Genomic DNA, 20,069 nt, shown 5'->3' with positions numbered 1-20,069 from the left:
CACACGCTTCAATAGTCTGATTCAACACCAAGTTGAACCACACTCTTTTTTTGTGTGTGTGGGCATTCCTTGACTCACTTTCATTTGTTTGTGTTCTTATTTTTGGATCATCAAGCAATTCAGGACCGTTATACACAGATGATTGATGAGCTTCTGTATTTGTATCAGTGCATGGGCATTCTGCACCTTCACATGGCTGCTGTTTTTGAACTGCACAGAGTTTTGGTATTTGCTCAGACAATATTTTAACTTGGGCCTCTAGGCATTGAAACCTGTCCATGTCCCTAGATTCTTCTCTAATGCGGCCTGGGTCAGTATTTATTAAATTCACCCTGATTGGGCCTGTTCTGGTACCTTTGAGGAGATTGATTTCTGTTTTTGTTCCTTGTGAACAGTAGAAAATGGTGTCCACGGTCTGTGGAACACTCGCGTCCCAAGCACACTCGAGGTGATTGTCCAAAGGACAAACAAAATTCAATAATCTATGTATTGTATATAGTTTGGAGAACCAATTAGACTATGAATGGGAATCCCCTTTCTAAACGGTCCGTCGATAGGATATTCAAAGAGGTAAATTTTCAAAGGAATACGTTTTCAAAGAAACCAATTTTCAAATTGCTCTTAAAAATTGAATTTTTAAAAATATATATATTATATTTGCACAAAATTGAACAATATTCAACTCATATTGTGCATTACAATACCTAATAAATACATATTGGGCCTCATTAGGACCCTGGCGGAGAGGGTATTACGCCAGCGTAGTGCATGGCGTACCTCTCCGCCATACTACGAGTTCCCGTAGCGCCATGGAGGTTTTCTCCGCCTGGTTTTACCAGCCGGAGAAAACCATGGCGCTACGGGACCTCGTTGTTAATTACGCCACCGTATTTTACGGTGGCGTAATTAACTCCTTCCCCACTCCCATTATACCCTATGGGGCAAAAATGGGAATGGGGAAGGGCAGAATGGGGATTGGGGATTTACCGCTCCGCCGAGGTCGGAATGGGGCGGTAAATCCGCCAACCCCCATGGCGCTATCGGCGGCTTTCCGCCATGCTTCGCGGTGCATTTAGCACCGCGAAGTCCGCCTGGGTCGTAATGAGGCCCATTGTCATTAACAATTCCAGCAGAAAGCAATAAATTAGGGTCAAAAAGTGAAGGAGTTTGAGAAACAAGAAAGTAATCAAAACAATATATAATGTTTAAGGAATCAAAAAGATGTTCTCAGTAAAATCAAGAGCTCAACACGTTTTGGAATATTGTCCGGAATCCTCGAGATCTCCAATTTTGGTACTCATGGCAGGTATGAATGAGATCAGCTAGGAAACACAGTTTGTGAAACGAATACAGTATGAGACATTTAGCCCACTGACATCATTTATGTTGTTTGTTTGCAGTGAACGGAATTGCTCATGAAGAAAGCCACAATTGGATTGTAATGATACCCAGCTCCTGCAGAAGGGATACAATATCCCGAAATGCGTTGAGCTCTTGATTTTAAAGAGAACCTCTTTTTGATTCTTTAAACATTATATATTGTTTTGATTATGTTCTTGTTTTTCAAACTCCTTCACTTTTTGACCCTAATATATTGCTGTCTCCTGGAATTGTGATGACAATATGTATTATTAGGCATTGTAATGCACAATATGAGTTGAATATTGTTCGATTTAGTACAAATATAATATATATTTTTTTTAAAAATTCAATTTTGAAGAGCAATTTGAAAATTGGTTTCTTTGAAAACGTATTCCTTTGAAAATGTACATCTTTGAATATCCTATGGACGGACCGTTTAGAAAGGGGGTGTTCCCATTCATAGGCCCTCATTCCGAGTTTGGAGGTAAGTAACGTCCCTTACCGGCATGGCGCAAATAGCGTATCCGTGCTGGCACCAGTCCGCTAATTAAGGACTATTACGACTTCGCGGGCACAAGCTTTGCGCCATGCCAGTAAGGTACCTAGAGCCATGCCACAAAAGGCTCCCAAAAAGCCCTACCGGCATGATGCTAGGCGCAGATTACACTTCCGACATAGTGCAATGCGTCATTAGCGGTGACCGTAAATAGCGGTGACTGTAATTAGGGAACACCGCTATTTACGGTCACCGCTAAATAGCGGAACCGGAAATAGCGTCATCGCACAGGAACGGGAAGGAGCACAGTGGCCATCTTTAAAAACACAATCCATTGCCACCCTCAGCACACAGGACCCCTGGGACACTGCTGATTGACTGAAAAGTACCCCCTACAAGTCAAGAATGCCTGAAGCTCTGAAGAAGGGATCTGCCTGCCTCCGAAAGGAGAGATTTAACCAGGACAAACTGCAGATGCTTGTGGACACTTTGCATGAGTATGCAGGCACAGTCTTCAGCAGCAACATGAGGTGAGAGGCAGTGTTGCCTAAAAAAGAGATCTGGGCACTTGTTGCCCAGAAGGTTAGTGCAGTAGGCAACACACCCCGCACGGTGAAAGACTGCCGTAAGCAGAGGGATGATCTGCGCCTAAGGGTGAGCAACATATTATCGGTAAATCGCACCCAGGCCATGGACTCTGGAGGAGGACCTAGTTCACCCATAAAGCTCACCCCATGGGAGGACAGATGTGCAAGCATGATTGGGTCAGAATCGATTGAAGGCGTAGGTGAGATGGAGTGTGGCGCCACGACATCTGCTGATGGAGGTGAATGTCCAAAGTAAACACTGCTAAGCCAAATCTGATGAAAGTCATTGCCAATGTCTGTCCAAAGAGTCACGCCATGGTCGGGCACACACACACTCCATGTAAAGTAGGCCGAAGCAAGTGAGACACATGCTGATGCCTGCTGCAAGGCCATATCGTACATGACACATACCACACACAGTAGGAAATTCCACGAGGCACACAGCGTGCATGACCAAAATAGTGAGCATGTCAGACAGCACTGTTCCTGGCCAACATGAGTTACTCCGACATATGGTTGCATTTAACACCCATGTATGAAATGACTTGCCCTTCCCAACACAAATGCCACTTACCCAAAATTGTGTGGATGAGCAATTGTCCCAATGTATGTATGATGCCTACCCAAACATCACTCATGCCGTCCCTCTCTTCCACTCTACCCCCAAAGGCAGTGAGCATGACAGCGAAGAGCAGGACACCACCTCTGTACAGGCCACACCCAGTAAGACGTCACAGGAGGACAGCAACCGTCCGTCTACTTCCAGGGGAGAAGCCAGGGGGTGCTGTGTCCCAGCAAGCAAGCCACCGCAGGGACACATAGCACCTGTACCACCAAGGCCTGTGGAGGGCACAACACCCCCACCCCCCCCACACACTGTTCTGCCTGGAGACACCTGTCAGACACCCCATTCGGAGGAGTCCAGTGAGGCTGGGGAGGTGGAAGCCACGGCACCCCTCACAGTGGAAGACAGCCAGGATGACATCTGGGGCACCATTGAGGATGATACAATGGATGTTGTCCATACCCCAACCCAAATTGCATCCCCCCAGGTATCTACGAGCGATACTGTTAACACCAACACCCCAGAGCAGTTTAGGCATGACGACAACCAGGGACATATCAGTCCAGTATCCAGTGTTGGGGAGGATGAGCAGGCTGGGCATGCCAGCCACATATCCAGCACACCCACAGGTGCAGCCGCAAGACCACAGCGGGCTGACGTGCTCACTGAACTCATCTGGGAATTTGTAGAGGACAACCGTCAGGCCAGACTTGAGTGGCGTACAGAGTTGTCAGCACTGGGCCGGACCTTTACAGACAACACCAACCCCCTCTGCAAGGAGGTCTCGGCCCTCCGGCAGGTGCTAGGGCGCATCGCTGATGCCTTGGAGGCAGGTCTCCCCACCCCACCACCTCAGCAGGAGGCCACACCATCCTCCAGCAGTTCAACCCAAACCAGCCCACTCCACCGGTCGGTCCGTGCACTGCACCAATGGGACATGCCACCCCCTGGCTCTGGGAGTGCCGAGTGAATGTCATGGCAGCCTCATGTAGGCTTTGTGGACTCAATGGGACTTGTGTGGGGGAGTTGTGGGGGTAGGGGGAAGGGGGTGAGGGTGTGTAGGGGAGTTGTGGGGAGAGGGGGAGTGGGTGAGGGTGTGTGGAGGAGTTGTGGGGGAAGGGGGAGAGGGGGAGGGTGTGTGTGGGAGTTGTAGGGGGAGGAAGAGGGGGGTGAGGGTGTATGGGGGAGTTGTGGGGGGAGAGGGCGGGTGGTGAGGGTGGTGGAGGGTTTTGACACTTACGATAATATTGTTACATTCAATACACCAGTTGTGTGAAAAAGAAGACCTGAGTGGACATTCATCATTGCGCATGTGTCATTTAATCATTCACAGTGCATACTGTACATGTACCCCGACACCCAGTGCCCTATGTCCAAACATTATGTCACCCTCTGCTGACATGTGTGTCAGAAATATTGTGCGATCAATGACTGCCGCACAGACGGGACTCCTGTGCATCTGCACCGTGATGAGGTCCTGCCACATCTTCCTTCTCCCCTTCATCATCATCAGGTGGTAGCAGTTCCATGTCAGGGCGCAGGGGCACGTTCCGGCGGATGCACATATTGTGCAGCATTACACATGCCATGGTGATCTTGGCCACCTTCTCATGCCTGTAGAGGAGTGCCCCAACCGACCGGCTGAGGCAGTGAAATTGTGCCTTCAACAGGCCAATGGTCTGCTCGATGACCACACGTGTACGGGTTTGGGAACGATTGTAGTCCTCCTCGTGCATTTTCTGTGGGTTTTGGACAGGGGTGAGGAGCCACGGCTTCAAGGGATAGCCACTATCACCTGTATGAGAGAAAAATGAAGGTAAATGTCAGGGGAATCATGAAGGACAGCTATACCAGTCACACATGCCTGCAGTTTATGGTTGCCCATATGCACATGTCCCTGGATGCATTACCGCCAATTACTGTCCCTCCATGTGTCCTGTGCCATGGTCTAATGGTGTGGGTTTCATCTTCAAGATGATGGTGTGCACTGACGTCTAGTTGCACATGCATGGTGTATGCATACAGCTGTGTAAGTGTCAAAATAGTGAGGTGTTGTGTCCTGTCAGATTTGGCAGTAATCTGTGCCATATTGGGCAATCAGCATTGGCATTCCCATGGTGACAAGCAGTACTCCTGTGATTGTGCCGGCCCTGTGCCGGACTGTGGATTCCCTAGTAGGTTCAGTATGAAGCACTCCCAGGGATGCTTGTCCTGTGTGGTGATATGTTGGAGACATATACATGGTGCATATGCACTGCATGGTGCAGGATGGCGTTACGGAGGGTGAGGGTCACTGATGGGTGGTGCATGTGTCGAGGGATGTGGGGTGGTTTCCTTTTAGTAATGTCATGATAGGTGTGGACCTTACTTCATTGAAATTGGATTTGTGTGTCTTGTACGGTATGTGATGGTTTGGGGCACAATGTTTGGTGATGTGCATATCGTGCAGTCTCATCAACATTGGCAGCATGGTGGTGGGTGCATCTCTCCCCCCTTTTTAATGCCGAGTGCCAGTCCTGCTACTTACCAAGCAGCCAGGCAGGTCGTCCAGCGTGTAGCTCCGTGAAGCGTGGTAGCGTGGAGTTCCGCAGGACCAAAGAGTCATGAGTTGTTCCGGGATATTGGGCACAACAATGTGTAATGATCTTGCTGGCGTCGCATACCATCTGCACATTGATGGAGCGGTATTGCTTGCGGTTGTGGTACATCACCTCCATGGCATGCGGGACCACCAACTCCACGTGGGTGCAGTCGAGGGCACCTGCACAATTTGGCATGCCTGCTAGTGCATGGAAGGCAACTTTTGTATCAAATATCTCCTGGGGAGTCCGTGGTAGGGATATGTAGTCCCTTGTGTCCTTGAGGAGGGCATCCTGCACTTGATTCAGGATCCGAGAAAATAAGGGTTGTGATATGCCATGCATGTGCCCCACTGTGTGCTGGTAGGTGCCTGTGGCAAGGAAGTAGAGCACAGGCACTACCTTCAGTAAAGGGGGGATGGCGGTGCGTATTTCAATGAGACTCACTATGTTGTCTTGTATCAGGTCCACTATGGTGGTGATGGTGTCCCGGTCCAGGCGGTACAGGGTGTGGATCTGCTCAGGGGTTAGGTTGAAGGGAGTGGCTCTGATGCAAAGGATTGGGGGCTGCCGGCGTGGTAACGGTGGCTGCACAGGTGGGGCATGCTTGGCCTGTCTCACCCTCCTTCTCCTCCTGCGTCTCCTCTTTGGTGGCGGCTGTTGTTGTTGATGTTGAGGCATTGCAAGCAGGTCCTCCAGCTCCAGTAATGTTACTATTGGTATCATCTTGGTGTGGGAGGGGGTATGGTGTGTGGGTGTGCTCCTTTTGTACTGGGCCTGACTCCATTGCCTCCACCTGTGTTTGTTGTGTGCACCTGTGGCAGTTGGAAACACTGCTCGGGCTCTTTACGGCAGGTCGGTGATGCCGGTATTTACGCCATGCCGGTAGGCACTTTTTCCGCCTTCGTGAGGCAGTTATTTGCATGTCTGCCTCACTTGTGATCTACTCCGGTTTACGGCATGCCGCTAATGCCGGCATGGTGGGCCGCGTGCGTGCGCCCAACCCGCTATTAACGGCATCGTACTTTACGGTGCCTTTAATAGCGGTCTGGTTGGTCAGAATAGCCCGTAGCGGTAAACGATGCCGGTAATCCTTTTCCCAGCATCGTTTTTCTCTTACCTCCAAACTCAGAATGAGGGCCATAGTCTAATTTGTTCTCCAAACCATATACAATAAATAGATTATTGAATTTTGTTTGTCCTTTGGACAATCACCTTGAGTGTGCATGGGACGCGAGTGTTCCACAGACCGTTGACACCGTTTTCTATTATTCCAATTAACCACCACCTAAGTGTCAGGGTCGTTTTACACTCATGTGCACCTCACTACTCACTTTATATTGATTACTCATTCGGAATTACAAGGTGTGCAAATATACAAATTCCCTTTGTATGTGCTACTTCTGAACTCATGAGCCATAGGAGGAGGGGAACGCACCGTGACCATTCTTTGGCCGTGGTCGACTGGCGGTGGTGATTGGTTATAATGGCACGGAACATAATTCATATTTTGTGTTTCATTTGTTGGGAATTGTCTCCTATGCTGGTTTCCATTGAATCTATCCACATACCGTGGTTTTTCTTGGTGGCCATATAGCATTGTATTAGGGTCAAATCTGCTCTGCGCCCCCAGTGTCTGGTACGGGCCATTGTACATTTGATTTTGATTGTTATTCATGCCTGACATATCGGGGTGAAATCCCACAGTAGGGACGTTGCCCATTATCTAGGGCTAACGTAAGACTCTCTATTGCTTGAATCAACTGATTGGAACATAGGAATTTGGGGTGGTGTCCTCTGTGGTGGTGTGACCCTCTGACTAGGTACCATGTTATTCCTTGCCTGAGTTCGGGCTGAATCAAGTGCCATTTTTTCCGATTTTATCTACATTATTCCTGGTGTGGATTCTTTAGATTTTGATTTTGTATCTCTATTCCTAGACCCTTCCTCTCTTTGACAATAGATTACTTCATATAGTTCGGTCCTCTGTTCTATTATCCATTCTAATGATTTTTCCCTGTCAAATTTGCAAATTAACTGTGATATAAAATCTTTTTGGAGACCATAAAAGTATGCAGTCTTACATTCTACAGAATTAGGATTAAAGGACACATCAAAATGGGAAAATGCTCTTTTTAATTTTTTGAGGAACTATCTAGCTGTGCAGTCATTGTATACGCTGCTTTTTTGCCTCTTGTATTGACTGATAAGGGGAAAACTGATGTCTAACCTCCTTCTCAAAGTGCACCCTGTTCATTGAGACGCCGAAAGACATTAGCAGCTGCTGAGTCAAGCGTTAGGTGAAAGTACTGTCTATACTGTTCCCTAGGTATCTCGAGGACTTTAAATACACTGTGGACTGTCTCTAGATGGTCTTCCATGCAACACTTTCCTCCCTTTTTGAATGGTTCAATCAAAGTTTTGACTGACTTCATGATATTTATAGGTCTACATGATGCATTTTGGGGTGCATTATTCTGTTGCTCATTTCTGTTCTCTGGTGGGCAGGACTGATTGTTACCATTGGCGGGTTAATCAAACCCCCCCAGCGGGCTATAATCAGGCCTGGCCACAGGGATAGCTATTGGTACACTGTTCCCTCAGGCAGAGCGTGGATTAATCTCAACTCCATTAAATGTAGTGCCGTGTCACTTTTCCGGAGTTTTAAAACAGAAATATTTGCTGTTCCAGATCCTTGCATTGTCCATGAAGCCGTTCTGCCTCCTGACAAAGATCAGAATTCTCATCACTAATTTTATTGATCACGGCCTGCATTTTGCTTATTTGCCTTTGGCACAGGTCAAAAGCCCTGTCTTTCTTGTCATTCTTTTCCAACAATTTAACTATTTCTTGTTCTATAGCATGAAATTCTTTATCTTTCTCCATGTTATTCTTTCCAAGTGTTTGTAATTCTTTAATGGCATGATCCTTGTCTTGTCTTATTGAATCTAAGACCCCTTTTAAGTGTATCAATTCTTGCTCACTCTCATCAAATTGCTTTTTCTCCAGAGCCAACTGAGTATCCATATCTTGACATTTATACTGCAATTCTGTATTAGACTGCTCTAAATCTGTGTTTAGGCACTTTATTTGATTAAATTCATCATCCAAACTGCCCTGCAACTTATTAATCACTTCAGAATCATTTCCTTGCATTTTCAAAGACCGGTTTAGCAGAAACCATAATTTAGCACATAACCGTATTATACACTCCTTTTCCCCCTTCCGGTCTGGAGCTTTAAAAAGTCTCATAAGGCATACATGTATGATGCTCCCTTCCTCAAAAATATCCTGCCATGGCTCATTTTCCACTTCTCCGCATATTCGGTCTTTCCATAGAATTGCATTTTCTGAAGGCCAAACCCCATGGGCAAAAAGTTTTGCCTCAAGGTAGTTCACCAGATCAGAAAAATCAGCTTCAACTTGGGACACTGCGCACAATGCTACACTATCACTTCACAGAATTAGTTAACTTTTAAGTGCACCCGATGGCTATATGCCTAATGCAATGCCACACCCAGTAACTGCTTTAAAGTTTCCAAAGGCCAACACACCAATTTTGTTGGAAATTTTTTCTTGAGGAGATACACCTGATCTTATGACATTTTGTTATTGTGGTAAATTGTGGTATATTGTGTTGTGGTAGTGCATTGGTGGCTTCCCTATCTTTATTGGTAACGCTCCCCTCAGAATATACCCTAACACCTGCCCTTTATCCCAGGGTCCTCCAAAAGAATAGCTACTGGATTTATGACACTTATATGTGACAGTATCACAGCAACTTATCTATGATGCTGAGCTATGCTCTAGCAGCCAAATCACAAAACATCTTACATTATGAACAAGTCATTGGATACACATACATCACACTTCTTAACTGACTTACTATGAAAACCAAAAATTCACTTCAGATTTTACCACCTGTGGTAAAATGAATTACCACTTACAGTAAAATGGCGCTAGCCTCTGTGAACTCTCAACCTCTGTGCCAGTGAGTGCAGTCATGAAATGAAAATCCGACTCAACATGTTTTAGGTTTATGATTTTATATGATAATGATGTTCAGAATTGTTCATATAAAATTATCATGCGTATAAGCCAAGTGTACAAAAGAAAAGAAAATAGGAGATTACATATTACATTACACAGTTCGCACTCATCAAAAGGCTTCCCCAGCCTTATCGTACCAATGTCCTTATACACGAACAGGGATGTCATTTAGGGGTCACCAGAGGTCGCAACTGCGACCTCTGAGGTTTCACTTGTGGCCTCTGTGGTCTCCCTTGCGACCTCTAAAAAAAAAAGCTAAAAAAAAGTTGTCTTTTTAAAAATAAATGTTTTTTTTTTTTTTGTAATGCAAGCTCCTGGGCTGTGGCCAGCACCATGTGGCTCTTTACTTCTAGAGTGGCTGGCTTTCTTGTTCAGGCCCCTTAAAAAAAAGAATAAAAATAAGAACATGAGTGCCACAAGTCTAACACTTTCAGCACTGACCCTAAATAAGAAAGAATAGGAATACCAAATAATGTGTCATTCAGGAATTCTATACAATAATTGCTAGACTCATTAAAGGTTTATTTAAGGCACACTTCAGGGGGTGAGTCACTGATTTAGTCTGTTCTTAAACGCCTCAACTCAGCCTTTCATTCTTCTGGTGTCGATAAATGAGTACCAGCACAGGTTGGGTGATATTGGGTGTATATTTCTTCTATATAAAGTGGTTAAGCGTAAGTGCTATATAATAACACATCATTATCATTTGGTCATGGACGTCTGCTTGCATTCACATTAATTTGGTAATATGGGCCTATACACACTGATCTTAACAATACATATGGCCATCCATTCCTGTATGAAATGTACATCACATTATAGTGATATCTAACCATATTTTTCATAGTGTATAATGCTATGTGATGCCACTTCCTGTTTTGTTAACGGGTGAAAGGTCGTGTACCACTTCGGGGTGGGGTCAAATGACATCACTTCCTGTGATGTCATCAGGGGTTCAAGGGTCGTGTGATGTCACTTCCACTACCCCTGGCATTTTGGTGAAATGACATCCCTGTACATGAACAAAAATTGGCAGGAGACGCAGCTTGAGGTAAAAAAAAAAAAGAAATACAACAGCAAAGCTTTCTTTTTTTAATGAACTTTCAAAACTGTGCCCGTTTTAAACATTAATGAACATTATATATGAAGCCAATCTGCTAACCCTGACTAGCTACTAAACATGCATACGTGCAGCCCAAACCTCACTTACGACCCATATTCACCTAAAAATCGGCGTGGTTCCTGCGCTGCAGGTTGTGGAAAACTCCTCTTTCTTGGCTCGCCACCGATAGGAATGTCACAACCTCAGCAATTCGTCATCACTGCCTCAGCCAGCAGAGCGTCTCAGACTGTCTGTCAAAGCCCAGCACTCAGGCAGCTCAGCTCCCAGCACCGGACCCCTTCACGTTTCCTTGTAAGTCAGCCTGCCGTCTGCTTGCCAGTCTGAACTCACACCCTCTCTCAGCTACTTTTAAAAGGTACTGCTGTCATTCAAAAGGACCTGCCTCTCTTCCTGAACATGCCCACATCACCCGACCTGCTCAGCATTTTTCCAACACCCAACACCTGCTAAACTATAAATGTGTCATCTCTCTTCCTTTTGCTGCCTACAAAAACACAATGGCCTTTTAAGCAACGCATACTTCTTACTTGCAGCCTCTGCTATGCTGCACGTTTAATGAAATCAGCCAGCTCATAACTCACTGCAGAAGGGCATTTCAAAATCATTTCCAATTTATTTTATCTGAACCCATTTGCACTAATTTGTTAATGACAGGTTATAAGTTATTGGGACGGGGTTGTTAGTTAGCTCATATTAGTATTTATATATATAGTGCAAACTGGACAGATGACATGTTACCCTGAACTATAGCATGTTTAAAATATGTGCCCACTGCCAGAACATGTGCATTTCATTTATGATGTGTGCCAGCCATTTATGGTGTTTATATTTATACATGAACTCTCTACCACTACTTATGTATGAACCCCTGCACTTCACTGCCCCCAGTTACCCCTACAATTATTACTCCTGCTAAGTGGAATTTCGAATGTGAAACTGTGGGCCTGATCTCCCGCCAGGTCAAACAGCGTTACTGCTACTAGCGCCATATCATGAGCAGCAGGGTAGCGATTATTGCCCATTCCCCAGCGCCCCAAACCCCATTGGGTCCATTGGACCCAATGGGGTTTGGGGCGCTATTAGCGCCAAAAATGCCATTCCGCCGGCGCATTTACCTCCAGCTAAGAGCTTGAGGTAAATGCGGCCATACTCGGGATTGGACAGACCCTTAAATATGGCAGTAATAGAGTTACCATCACATTTGGTCTTGATCAACTTGGTAACACCCAATTCGATCAAAGCGTCCATATGGACAGTTTTTTTCAATCAAATTGTGTGTTACCGAATAAAGCACATTGGTATATTTCCATTAACGAAATAATTTCTCTTAATTTTTACACTGTTAATAAATAGGACACCAAAGTAAAGTGTCTCTCACCTCACAATGTTCACTGTACAAGGAAAAACAGCAGCTGCTATTACGAAATCCTTAAAAGCGCCCAAATAACAAAAGTGGGGACTGAAATCTTACATTTCTAGCACACCTTGATTTGAACAGCCATGATAAATTTGAATTCAGAAATGAGGCAACTACAAAGCCCTGAAATAGGGTCACACTTTACTGTGTTCTCCAAGACGTGTATAATCCAGGACACCCATAAATGGAAAGTCTAACTATGGTAAGTGTGTTTTTGGGAGAGAACATCCTGCATGTTTAAATTTGGTATGTGAAATGTAAACAAGGAGGAAGGAAAATGGTGGTGGTAATATTGCCTACCGTATACCGTGGTCTCATCGGCAGAAATGGCCGAGTGGTAAATTACTTTCCGGTGGGTTATTTTGTGGGGGTAAACTAGATAGGTGTGTGTATAAGGTTGGGGGAAAGGAGAGTTGCTACGGTTAGTGGGTGTTTGGGGTTTGGTGGTAAAAATAAATGCCACAAAGTAACTTGCCGCGGAGGAACTTACCAGCAAGGGATTTCTGTCGATGAAATCAGGTGGAACCTTGCCTACGCCAGGCAGATATGTATTAAGTAATCACACACGATTTACAGCCGCCTCTTTCTTGTGTTTTGCAGAATGGTATGGGAGCACATTGGGCCTGATTAAGGGAAAGTACGCCCGGATGCCGGATAAGCTTCTTCTACAGTCTGTTTAGGACATTCATGCAATATAGACTGAGAGAGAAAGAACACCAACTGGAAGGAACAGAACTTTGAAAAGTTGTCAATTTTAAATTCAATCGAAAAGCAATGACCAAACTCTCCACTGTCATTATTGCGTACATCACTGCAAGCTATTGGAAAATACAGCAACTCTTTACATTATCAACCTGTGTCCATCATCTGGGTAGACATTACTAATGCCTTTGTGTATTATTCATATAGGTGTGCTAAACCTGGACGCCGTGAGTGGATCGTTGTGGGTCCGTTTGACCTTCACTAAGCTTCTGTATCACTTACCATGCCACAATGTTTGCTTGGTCTTGGTTTGCTTTCTTTATCCTCCAAATTAGGTCTTTCATGATGAAGGTGCTATCTTCTCACACATTGGTCACCCAGGTAGGCATGAGAGAGGATCCAGCCATTCAACATCTCATTAAGTGAAACAGGGACAATCCCGCCACAGTATTCAGGGTAAGGTAATGCAGCACCACATCTACAAAAGTTGTTTCTCGTGGATGTAATGTTAATGACATTGTCAGCCGTAGGCTTCCTTCTATAAAGCCATTTCCACCTCACTATTGACTTGGGAGTGATATGATATGGCATTTATAACGCACCTACACACAAGTGTTTCAAGGCGCAACGAGGCAAGGGAGGGGGAACAGAGGGAAGACAGAGACAACGATCTTACTGGGCCAGGTAACATTGAGATCACGCAAGTGAAGGAGAGGGGGTAAAGGGAACGTGTGGGAGGGAAGGGGCAGTGCAGTACATAGGATCAACAGTAATAATAAATAGAATAAATAAAACTATAGGGAACAATTGCGTCCAGCTAGTGGCAAGTGCAGGGGTAAGTGCAGACATCAAGTGTCAAGAGCTGGTGGGGGCTGTAGGGATACAGAAACAGCCCCAAAGTGCAGGGGTTGCCCGGGAGGCAGTGCAGGTGTGCAGCTGATGGGAGAGGGGACCTGAGCCCGAGATCAGAGGGTAGCCAGGTGACCAGTGCAGTTTCAGTCAGGAGTTCAGCTGGGGAGAGGAGGCGAGAAAGCAGAAGCAAAGAGGAAGGTCTTGAGGTGCTTCCGGAACCAGAGATGGTTCTCTTCAAGTTTCAAGGAGGCTGTTCCAGAGGGAGGCCCCAGCCGAAGAAAGAGATCTACCAACAACGTGTTGCTTGGAGAAGCGACTGACCCTGAGGGAGTTGGAAGTTGGAGGTGGATGAGCAAAGAGCTTGAGAGGGAAGATATTTAGGAATAAAGAGTTGAAGGTATTGAGGACCCAGAAGGCCTTGTGGACAATGCAGAGGGGTTTTAACTTAATCCTCGCAGCCACTGGAAGCTAGTGTAGAGATTCCAGTCGTGGAGAGATACGATCCCTGGGCTCGAGGCCAAGGACAAGTCTAGCAGTCCTGTTCTGGATGAGTTGCAGAGGGCAGAGAGGAGAAGCAGGCATATTTAGAAAGAGGCTGTTGCAGTAGTCTAGTCTAGAGGGACCCATATCTCTGGAGACAGTGAGCTTCTGGGGTAGGAGAGGAAAGGAAGAATACCTCTGAGGAGGTGCAGCTGGTAGTGTGACTTCTTAGAGACATCAAAGATGTGAGCAGAGAAGGAGAGTGTGGAGTCGAAGATGACCCCAAGGTGTTTAGCCTCACAAATGGGAGATGGAAGAAGGCCAACTGAGGCCGGCCAGAGAGCGATAGAAATGGAGGGAGCAGGTGTGCCGATGAGGAGAATCTCATCTTACTGGCATTAAGGCAGAGACCATTGGCGGCACACCACTCCTGGACAGCGGACAGACAGTCAGAGATGAGAGAAGGAGAAGAGGTGGTGGAAGGGAGCCTGAAAATTATCTGAGGGTCATCCGCATAGCTCTGGACGTTGGGGCAGAGAGCGTCAATGTGGTGGGCAAGAAGTGCCAAGTATTGGTTGAACAGCCAGGGAGAGAGGTTAGATCCCTCTGGAACACCACATGCAGAGATAGAGATAGATGGGAGGAAGGACCCAAGTTGGACATGGGAGGGTCGATCCGAGAGGGAAGAGGTCAACCAAGCCAGGGCCTGATTGGTGATACTCAGGTTATCACGGAGACAGTTGAGCAGGATGGCATGGTTGACCGTGTCAAAGGCAGAAGAGAGATCAAGTAAGATGAGGACACAGGGGGTATTGGAGTCAAGGTTTGAGAGCAGGTCTCCACAGATGTTCAGGAGAGCAGTTTCCATGTTTCTGGTAGCTCTGAAGCCAGACTGATGGCCATGGAGACAACCAACAGATTCAGTGTGAAGATTAAGCCGGGAAATGGCCAGCTTTCCCAGGAGTTTGCCCAGGACAGGAGTGGTGGGGATTGGGCAGTAGTTAGCAGGGCAGGAGGGGTTGGCTGATGGTTTCTTAAGAAGAGGGTGCACAAGGGAGTGTTTCAGAGGAGAAGGGAAGACTCCAGTGGTGAAGGAGTGGTTGCAGAAATCAGCCAAAGCAGGAGCCAGGGTGTCAATGTGGTCCTTGATGGTTTTATAGGAACAGGGGAGAACCTGTTTTGACGAGACTTTCATAGATCGGACTTGTCTAGAAACCTCATCCGGGGAGAAAGGCGGGAGGAGGGGTGGCCACAGAAGGGCCAGTGGAAGAGCGGGGAGTAGAGGGAGGAGGAGGAGAGGAAGAGAGAGAGGACAGGATGTCCTGAGTTTTAGAGATGAAATGAGAAGCCAGAGCCGTGCAGAGGGCCTGGGAGGGGAAAGGAGATGTAGAGACTGCAGCAGGATTGGCCAGCTCCTTGCAGATTTGAAAGAGTTTGGCCGAGTTGTTGGATGCCGCAGAGATGCGGGTTTGGATGAGGGCTCTCTTCTTGGTGCAGACAGAGAGCCGGTATTGCATTTGAAGCATGCGGCAGGCCAGTTTGTCAGAGGATGTATAGGAAGCGCGTCATTTCCTTTCAGCCACCCTGCACTTGCTTTTAAGGGTGACGAGGTCTGAGTCGTAGCAGGCACAAAGCAGCCTTTCTCTGCTTGATGTTGGCAACAAAAAACCTCTCAATTTCTACAGACATCCATTGCACCCCATTGTCTGTAACCATTTCTGTAGGTTTCTCTTCTTGCATGAATATATTCTTGAGAGATCTGATGACTGTTCTGGTGCTTGTGACAAGGACAAAATGCAGTTCAGTCCATTTATTTTACAGATAATCTACAACAACCAACCCATACTTGTATTCAGGAGTCATCATCTCCAGTGGTCGGTCCTATGAAGTCCAATCTGAGCTTTATTCCACTCACCTGATTGTATTTCAGTGCCAGAAATGATGGCCAAAGTTGTAGGTGCTTGTCACTGTTAGGATATGCATGAACCTTCTGCAGCACATTTTGCATTACAATGTCCATTCTTGGCCACCAGTATGTCCGTTGCTCATTATCAAATGTCTTGCTACTTGCCGAGGTACCGCATTGTGAAATCAGAACAGTGTTTCTTCCAAAAGCAGGAAGATGTTTTGCAGTAGGGACGCAATGCTTCCGGGACTGACCTCTCGTCCGGCCAGCCATTTCTTATCCACATGTCATTTTTGCCATGACCCGGTCCACTTAAATTCCTTCAACCCACTGTTGTTTGCTTGATCTGAGGGGTTCCTTCTCCACAAACTTCAAACTGCAAAACATTCCTGTCTCACAAAGGTATTTTGGCAGTCCAAGATATCCTTGGCTCGACATTGGCCTGCTGTTTTTTCCAGCCTGGAACGCATAGTACCAAAACACTGCACTCCTGAAGTTGTGCTGATCTAGCTAACCTTGGGGTTGACATCTTTATCCCCCCAGGACTCAAGTGATACATTAAGGGTTTGAGATGTGTTACGAAGAAGAACTTGGTTGCCCATATGGTTGGTACTGATATATATAAATGTCTGTTTTTCTATGGTTGAATATTTTATTTCCGCCTGTGCTAACAACTTAGGAGCAAATGCCACAACCTTGTCTTGGTTTTTACACATTTGTTTTGAGGTATCTTCCAGTCCTTATACATTGGTGTCTGTGGTGATATTTGTGTCCAAATCTGGATTAAAATGTTTGAGACAAGGGGAAACTACGATCATTTTATTTTTTTTATTTTTATTTTCTTTAAATTCTGTTTATTCAACAATTTCTTTATGCACAGGAATCATGATCATTGTCTTGACCTTCTCAAACGTATTGTTATTATGATGGTACTTACTGAGCGCGGACCTGGCTCAGAGAAGCAACAGAGCGCTTTACAGAGATATACAACAATACAGATGCGTCTGATGATCTGACGTCTTGTTCTGTGAGCTGCAAGAATAAAAGCTAAAGGTTCAAGGCACATGTTGTACTTTCTGGCAAGCGTAGACCCAGCCAGAAGAATGTGTCTGCAAGGCATGTGAAGGGCAGTCCCTCAATATGTCAGGAGCAGAGGCGTTGCTAGGGGGGACTAAGGGGGCTATAGCCCCTGGTCTTTTGGTTGTAGCCCCGGATAGAATCTCAGGAGCTACAAGCAAAAGGCTAGCTAGCCCCCAGTCCCAACAGTTCCGACATTAGCGTAGCCCCGGGTCTTTTCCAGACCCAGCAAAACCCCTGGTCAGGAGGTAGGCTGCAGCTGACTCTGCCAACAACTGTTCCATTAGTCGCCAGTAGAGCAGAAGAGCTAGCCACGTCCAAGGCTTTTCATCTGCTCACAATGTTGTTGCAGTTTCCCAGCACTTCAGTTAGCGTGCACAAGGAACGCCACACCCAAAGCACGTGACCTCTCTCCCTCCCCCCTGTTTCTATGTGTAGAACATGTCTTGCTCCTGATTGGGCGGGAGTTGTTGACAAAGGGAGCAAGCAAGCTATAATAGTGATGAGCTTTTGGCATTGGGCAGGGAATGACGCAGTAGCTTTATGTGCACTTGCTCGCTCTGAAATGACCACAAAGTATGGTACTTGATCGCAGATGTCCTCAGTGTATAGTGACTGCTCAAGCTCTGAGAAGCCGGGCGCTAGGGTGTGCCATACAGCATGTTACTTGAACCCTGGGCTTTTATTCTTGCAACTCACAGAAGAAGAATTCAGATCGTCTCTCGCTTACCTTTATAGAAGCGGCTGTGCTCACAATGCCGCCGAGTGGCCTTCCATTCCTTTCAGCAAACATGAGGTTAAGGGAACGGGATGGGATGGTGTTTGCAAAGAGAGGTGCGGCCTTACTGGCTGAAAGAACGAGCATTTATTTTATTTTATTGAGCATTTGTTAGGCGCTTTATACAACAGAATTGGGTTTCAAAGCGCAACAAGGCTACGTGGGAAGGGAACAGGGGAAATAAAAACAATGGCAAACAGTAAAATACAGTTGTGGTCCTACTAGGCCTTGTGGCATTCCGCCGTGCAGGTGCATTGAGAAGAAGTGCAGGGGAAGGGGATGGAACAGAGGAGTGTCAAGTGCAGAGGGAGAGTCCGGGATGGAGGTGTTAAGGCGAGCCAAGGGGAGAATAACAGGCTAATTGCTGGTACAGGTGACTCTCAATCTGGGGTGTGGAGCAACCAAGAGGGGCCCGCAGGGCAGTGCTGTGGGGGGAGGGGAGCGGGTATTGACTGGGAGGAGGAGCCTGGGATCCTGCAAAATTCATGAGCAATGCCAATAGTTTTGGCTTTTGTATGGGCATTTCACAGTCCTTCCCATGTATGCCCAGGTACACACAGCTTATGCAACTTATCAGTATAGCATACCCATTTTAAAAACATTGTTCAAATAGCTCTCAGATGAGCCTTATTTTAAGGGTGTACCCCTCCTTGTATACCTAATACTGTTATTTACCCTAACTAAAAAAGCTTCAGCCTTTTAATTCTTGCAGGCAGTTTCATAAAAGCTGGACACTTCCTGCCAGATCTACAGCAGATGATGAAGCATTTGCCAGATGCTCCGCCCTGAGCAGCTTACCATGTCCCTCTCTGCTTCACAGCCTAAAGTTAGGCCGTCCCAGGCACACCCATTCATTCAGAATGTTTTAAATAATAATTGACACCACAATCTTAAATACGGATTTGTTAAAAAGTCTGGTTTAGTAAAAGTAGCAGCCACAACACGTTCACAAAACAGATGCTTTCTCACTAAAACATGTCGGTCTCGAATGACGTAAACAAAACAAGAGAAGGAAGCTAAACTGTACTGGCCGGCCCATGGGAGCTGATAAAAGAGAAACGCAGCATTAGGTTGTGATTGAATAGAAGTCCACATCTTTGCGTGATTAATGCCATAGCTGCTGCTCACCGTAGGCCGTGCCATGCCTCCTGACCCTTTCTTTTTGCTTGCTCTGGATGTGGCAAGTATACTTTCCATATTCTACCCAGTGAAATATGAAGGCCATACCTGCACGGCACTTTAAGAGCATTACAACATAGCAGCATATTCAACTGTAATGAGTAGAGCAAACACAGGATTTGAAATACATTTTTGACAACACCTGCTTTGTGCATCGAGATTCCAGAAATCTCCAAGCTAGTGTAACATTGCCTCTTTCACTGAGACGTTCCACTGGCTCCTGGACCATTTGTGAGTGCAAGTTGGAGTCGATAGCCAGAGAGTATGTCATCCACAGTTGGAGACAGCGCCAGAACAGCTGTCATTTTACACAGCAATTGTACTTTGCGAAAGTGATGTTTCGAAATTACTCCTGCAACACAGTCACAAAGCTCCCATACATCTGGCCATGTCTGTGCCCACTGCTTCACCCCTCACACTGTTGCCCCACCCTCCAACATTTAACAGGGGTTTTCTCTGCTACAGAGTAATTTGGTGTGAATGCTTTTAGATCACTATAACAAATATAAATAGTGCCAAGAAGCCCAGTAAGATAGTTCGGATGTTTAAGACACTGGTCGTGTGCATTGTTTTACTTTAGGGCTGCACGCACCAATCCATCACAAAGTAACTAAGTATGGTCTGTGGCCTGGAAAAGCCAGATATGCTCAAAGTCTGGATGAAGGGAAACAGTGAGTTTGTGCGTGTGGTACTTAATCATGCCTTAAATCGGAAATCTGATTGAAAAATAAAGAGACGGGTGGAGCTTGAATACATGGTCAGTCACAGATGCTTTTTTAGTCCCAATGATCAAGACTGGAACTTCTAAGTAATGACAAGATAACTTACAGTTTAGCCCAGGATTAAGTCAGCAAATTCATAGGGCACTGACATCAGGTACTGATATTAACCCCACTCAATACTCATTTCATTTATC

At 46.0% G+C, this 20,069-nt stretch overlaps 1 protein-coding gene across 6 annotated transcripts in view; it reads left to right on the top strand.

Moving 5' to 3' along the window:
* LOC138527632 (uncharacterized) overlaps positions 1-16,920 on the top strand; it is a 370,769-nt gene extending 353,849 nt beyond the window's left edge. For all 6 annotated transcript variants that reach the window (XM_069638969.1, XM_069638970.1, XM_069638966.1 and 3 more), the window contains one exon: positions 12,780-16,920. The gene's annotated coding sequence lies outside the window, so the exon portion shown is untranslated. The remainder of the gene's footprint in view (positions 1-12,779) is intronic.
* Positions 16,921-20,069: the final 3,149 nt, after the last annotated feature.

Source organism: Ambystoma mexicanum, chromosome 14 (genome assembly GCF_040938575.1).
Source record: "Ambystoma mexicanum isolate Mex_15411 chromosome 14, UKY_AmexF1_1, whole genome shotgun sequence".
NCBI classification, from domain to species: domain Eukaryota; kingdom Metazoa; phylum Chordata; class Amphibia; order Caudata; family Ambystomatidae; genus Ambystoma; species Ambystoma mexicanum.
Note: the sequence above shows the minus strand (reverse complement) of the source record. Positions and strands in the feature narration are given on the sequence as shown.